Raw genomic sequence first — 6,167 nt, 5'->3', positions numbered from 1 at the left:
AATTAGCTGGGTGTGGTGGTAGGAGCTGGTAATCCCAACTACTCAGGAGACTGAGGCAGGAGAATTGCTTGAACCCGGGAGGCAGCAGTTGCAGTGAGCCAAGATTGTGCCACTGCGCTCCATCCTGGGGGACAGGGTGAGACTCCATTTCAAAAAAATAAAGAAAGAAAAGAAAAGATGAAAAAAGAAAAGAAAAGAATGGGTTATATATAAAAAAGTAAAGATTTGGCACTCAGCTTGGAGAAAGGAAGTTAAAGACATGATAATGGTTTCAAACATCTGTTGACATGAAGACCTAAAGAAGACTGAACAAAATAACATGAATTAAAATGCATCTGGCCAGGCACAGCGGCTCACGCCTGTAATCCCAGCAGTTTAGGAGGCCAAGGCAGGTGGATCACCTGAGGTCAGGAGTTCGAGACCAGCCTGGCCAACATGGTGAAACCCCATCTCTACTAAAAATATAAAAATTAGCTGGGCATGGTATTGGGTACCCGTAATGCCAGCTACTCAAGAGACTGAGGCAGGAGAATTGCTTGAACCCAGGAGACAGAGGTTGCAGTGAGTCAACACAGTGGCACTGCATTCCAGCCTGGGTGACAGAGTAAGACTCCGTCTCAAAAAAAAAAAAAAAAGATGCATCACAGACTTTTTGATTTACATGAAGCAACATAATTTGAAGAACTGCTTATGATGGAAGAAAATAAAAGAAAAGGATTTTACTATGAATTGAACTTTAAAATTTTAAGTGGTTAATCAAATTATGTTTATAATGAATAATTTACATAATATTTTGTTTGACTCAAATCTGTGGCTGAAGCAAACACAGTTTATCATATAGAATAGTTAGAAGACAGCAGAAACAATTTCACTGACATGACTAGATAGGTCTAGCTCACATTTTACAGGTATATAGTAAATCGCAACTGCAAAATTCTTCTAATTTTTAGGTACTGAAAGTCAAAGTGATGATTAATCAGATTGGGAATTTGTCCTGTAAAAGATTACCTTGACAATGGACTGAAATAATGGAGCTCCTACTCTAAGAAATATTCTCCCTAGAGCAATCTTACTCTTGCTGGAACTGGATAAGAAAATTTTGATTCCCTTTGGATTCTCAAAGAATCGTGAACTCATATGAAAATCAAGAAATTTCAGTTTTAAACTATTAAATAAGGAAGAGATGACACTAAAGGGCTAAAGATAAAATCCAAACCCATCAATTGCACCTTAGATTTTATTTTACTAAAGTGAGCAGAAAGATTTATCACTTATGTCTTAATAAGAGAATTAAGCAAATTGAATCAATTGTTTAAGTCATATTTATTGATAAGCCCATTTTTAGGCCACAGTTTAGCTTAATTGCCATTTAGCAGATCATCTGCTTACTTTTCTTTTTAAAATTTTATTTCTCCGTATCATTAAAATTTTTATATAGTGAAAATAGAGTTAATTTTTTAAAAAATAAAAATAGAAATCACTCATGAACATAAAACAATAATACATGGATATGATGAAGTTAAGCCAATAAATTTGAAAACCTAGTGAAATAAACAAATTCCTTTAAAAACACAATGTACAAAATCTCTCCTAAAAAAGATAACATGGGCTAGGCACGGTGGCTCACGCCTGTAATCCCAGCACTTTGGGAGGCCGAGGCGGGTGGATCACCTGAGGTCAGGAGTTCGAGACCAGCCTGACCAACACGGAGAAACCCCATCTCTACTAAAAATACAAAATTAGCCGGGCACAGTGGTACATGCCTGTAATCCCAGCTACTCAGGAGGCTGAGGCAGGACAATCGCTTGAACCTGGGAGGCAGAGGTTGCAGTGAGCCGAGATCATGCCATTGCACTCCAGCCCGGGCAACAAGAGCGAAACTCTGCCTCAAAAAAAAAAAAAAAAAAGAAAGAAAAAGAAAATATGAATAATCCTATAATAAAGAAATAAATTAAATCTGCAACTTAAAAAACTTTCTGAGACTAAATGGCTTCACTTGTGAATGCCATCCACACATCTAAGGGTGCAAATTTTATTTTATTTTATTTTATTTATTTATTTGAGACGGAGTTTGCTCAAATTTATTTATTTGAGATGGAGTGCAATGGCGTGATCTCACATCACTGCAACCTCTGCCTCCCGGGAGGAACACCAATTTTAAACAAACTCTTTCAAAGACTGAAAAAAGAGCGAACACTGCCAAATTCATGTTATGAGGCCAGAAAAACTTTGATACTAAAATCAGACAAGAAAGGATGGGGACATTCCAAGAAAGGATGGGGAACAACTGGAAGTCTCATACCTGCTCCATTTGCCCCAGGCAGCTTTCCTGAGCCTTGGATGACCACTTCACAATTCTTATACTCCAGGTAAGTTTTATATCCCAGGGCCGCATGACTCACTGAACTAATGTATTGAAGGACATCCTGTTTCTGAACGGGACTAGAACAGAGTCCAGACAGTTTTATACCTGCAGGAGGGTATGTCCATTGGTACCACTACTTTGGGAAGCTGGTTCAAATTATCACCTGAAGTTGAAGTGACTTTATGAACCATCAGTTCCACCTCCAGGCACATACCAATCAAAATGTGTTCCCGTTTTTTTTTTTCCTCCCTGACACCACCGAGGTCGCACGCGTGAGGCCTCTCCGCCGCCCGCCGCCGCAGACAGGGCCCCGATGCGCTACATCGCCTCCTACCTGCTGGCTGCCCTCGGGGGTAACTCTTCCCCCAGCGTCAAGGACATCAAGAAGATCTTGGACAGTGTGGGCATCGAGGCGGATGACGACCGGCTCAACAAGGTTATTAGTGAGCTGAATGGAAAAAACATTGAAGATGTCATTGCCCAGGGTATTGGCAAGCTTGCCAGTGTACCTGCCGGTGGGGCTGTGGCCGTCTCCACTGCCCCAGGCTCTGCAGCGTCTGCTGCTGGCTCCGCGCCTGCTGCAGCAGAGGAGAAGAAAGATGAGAAGAAGAAGGAGTCTGAAGAGTCAGACGATGACATGGGATTTGGCCTCTTTGATTAAATTCCTGCTTCCCTGCAAATAAAGTCTTTTTACACATTTAAAATATATATATATATATGTTCCCATGTGTACCATGTGACAAGCATGCTCATTGCAATATTTATTCATAATAGCCACAAACTAGAAACAACCCAAATGTCGTGGTGGCTCACACCTGTAATCCCAGCACTTTGGGAGGCCGAGGTGGGTGGATCCCTTGAGACCAGGAGCTCCAGACCAGCCTGGCCAACATGGGGAAGCCCCGTCTCTACTCAAAATACAAAAAAATTAGCCGGGCCTGGTGGCAGGTGCCTGTAATCCCTGCTACTCGGGAGGCTGAGGCAGGAGAATCGCATGAAACCAGGAGGCGGAGGTTGCAGTGAGCCAAGATCACGCCATTGCAATCCTTGGCAACAAGAGTGAAACTCCGTCTCAAAAAAATAAATTAATTAATTAAAATTAAAATTTAAAAAAGGATCAGATAAGAAAAATGTATTATATATAAAAATGCATGAGCTACTACCGCACACAACAACATAATGCATCTCATGAATATAATGCTTCACGAAAGAAGCCAAGCTTCAAAGAACACATTCTGTAAGATTCCAAATATGGAAAGTTCATGATAGGCAAACAATTAAAAATGATAGTGTTAGAAGTCAAGTCCTTTTGCAAAGTGGGAGGAACTTACGTTTCATGAAAGGGACTTTGGTAGTGCTGGCCATGTCTCATTTCTTTACCTGCCTCATGGTACAAAGCTGTTTACTCTGCTAATTCATCATACATTTATATTTTGAGTAATTATCTCTGTGAAACAAGTTCACTGTGCACTTAGTTACCAACTTATCTGAGTCCAGTGAGACAAAACACCCACATATGCAACAAGTTACCTGAAGAGGATCTATTACTTACAGATAGGCACCAAGGGATAACAGAAGCCTAGGGTTCATTGTGAGCTGGTCACCTAAGGCTCAGGAAAGCAGCCTGGGGCAGAAGGCGTCTCAACTGTGCATGCCCCACTTGCACTGCAGCTGAGAGCCCCCAAGAAGCAGCCCACCCTGGGCTTTATACCCCGGAGATACATGATTCACTGGACTAAAGTGTTGAAGGACATCCTGTTTCTTTCTTTTTTTTTTTTTTTCTTGAGACAGAGTCTCGTTCTGTCGCCAAGACTGGAGTGCAGTGGTGCGATTTCGGCTCACTGCAACCTCCGCCTCCCAGGTTCAAGCGATTTCCCCGCCTGGCCTCCTGAGTAGCTGGGATTACAGGTGTCCACTACCACGCCAGGCTAATTTTTTGTATTTTAGTAGAGGCAGGGTTTCACCACGTTGGCCAGGCTGGTCTTGAACTCCTGACCTCAGGTCATCCATCCACCTCGGCCTCCCAAAGTGCTGGGATTACAGGCATGAACCACCGAGCCCAGCCAGGACATCCTGTTTCTGATGGGGACTGGAACAGAGCGCAGGCAGTTGTAGCGAATCCCTCCTTATCACAGGATGTTGCATTCCCAGCACATTCAAGTTATTTTGAGAACTATAAGCCAGAAAGGGGGAAGAGCTGGGTTGGTCCAAGGCCACCAGGAGAACTGTCCTGCACTCTGTATGCTATGTTTCAGTATAAAAAGTTGAAGAAAGGCCAGGTGCAGTGGCTCATGCCTTTAATCCTAACACTTTGGGATGTCAAGTCAGGAGGACTGCTTGAGCCCAGAAGTTAGATACTAGCCTGGCCAACATAGTGAGACCTTGACTCTACAAATAATTTTTAAAATTAGCTAGGTGTGGTGGTGCATGCCTGTGGTCCCAGCTACTCAGGAGGCAGATGTGGGAGGATGGCTTGAGCCCAGAAGATGGAGGCTGCAGTGAGCCATGATCACGCCACTGCACTCCAGACTGGGCGACAGAGCAAGAGCCTGTCAAAAAAAAAAAAAAAAAAAAAAAAAAGTTGAAGTAAAAAGGAGAAAGAATTATAGACCAAAGAGACTTAGGATATAGCAATGGTTCCTAATCAAATCTCTCTTTGACGATTCAGGCTGGGCGCGGTGACTCATGCCTATAATCCCATCACTTTGGGAGGCAGAGGCGGGCAGACCACTTGAGGTCAGGAGTTCGAGACCAGCCTGACCAATATGGTGAAACCCCATCCTCACTAAAAATCCAAAAAATAAAAAAATAAAAGCCAGGCATAGTGCTGCATGCGTGTAATCCCAGCTGCTCCTGAGGCTGAGGCAGGAGAATCACTTGAACCCAGGAAGCGGAGGTTGCAGTGAACTGAGATCAGGCCACTGCACTCCAACCTGGGTGATAGAGTGAGACTCCATCTCAAAAAAACAAAAAAAAAAAATCTCTCTTTGATGATTCAGAAGGTAATCTTCATGCCTCACAGGCATTGCTAAGCTTTATTATTGAATCCTGGCAGTGTGAAAATTTGATGGTGGAGAATATATTGTAACATAATAACTGTGCAAGGACAAAAAATGGCAAGTTTAAGGAAATAGACATGCGGACAAATTGTCCAAAAGGTTTTTCCTGAAATATGGCATACCCCGTGAAATTGATTAATCTGGATAAGTTCACTGTCCCAGAACCTCTTGAATAAAAGGAAGGCTGGGTACACTTGATCCACATGCTTTATTTTGTAAACATCTTCCTTCTACAAAAGTATTTGTATGATTGTTCACTAGGGGTGGATAAAAACCTTTCAGAGATTAAATAACACTGATCACAGTGGGGACCATGTAGATAGTAAGTTAATGGAGCTTTGACCAAAGTCTGTCTTGCAGTAGCCCAAGAAATCTGAACCCCTGCAGGGTTAGTTCCCCAGTTCCTGCATGAAGAGCAAAGGCAGATATCCTTGGCAACAGTCAAGCTCATCTCTTTGGCCCCCTGACTTGTGAAATGAAAGCCATTATGGTAGGAAAAGTCACAAGGTGGCCCCTGATGGAATTAGAGGCAGGAGTTGCTGTCTACATTGAAGAACACGGGGGAAAGGCCAATTCAAACCAGTTCTAGGGGTGGCCCTGGGCATCCATGGCTTTTTTTTTTTTTTTTTTTTGCTCTTATCGCCCAAGCTGGAGTGCAATGGCATGATCTCAGCTCACTGCAACCTCCGCCTCCTGGGTTCAAGTGATTCTCCCGCATCAGCCTCCAGAGTAGCTGGGATTAC

The 6,167-nt window shown here is 42.9% G+C and overlaps 1 pseudogene; it reads left to right on the top strand.

The window, feature by feature from the left end:
- Nucleotides 1–2,663: 2,663 nt before the first annotated feature.
- Nucleotides 2,664–3,051, top strand: LOC105481572 (large ribosomal subunit protein P2 pseudogene; annotated as a pseudogene).
- The last annotated feature ends 3,116 nt before the right edge of the window (nucleotides 3,052–6,167 follow it).

Source organism: Macaca nemestrina, chromosome 15 (assembly GCF_043159975.1).
Source record: "Macaca nemestrina isolate mMacNem1 chromosome 15, mMacNem.hap1, whole genome shotgun sequence".
Lineage (NCBI taxonomy): Eukaryota > Metazoa > Chordata > Mammalia > Primates > Cercopithecidae > Macaca > Macaca nemestrina.
This window is presented reverse-complemented; position numbering and strand designations above follow the sequence as displayed.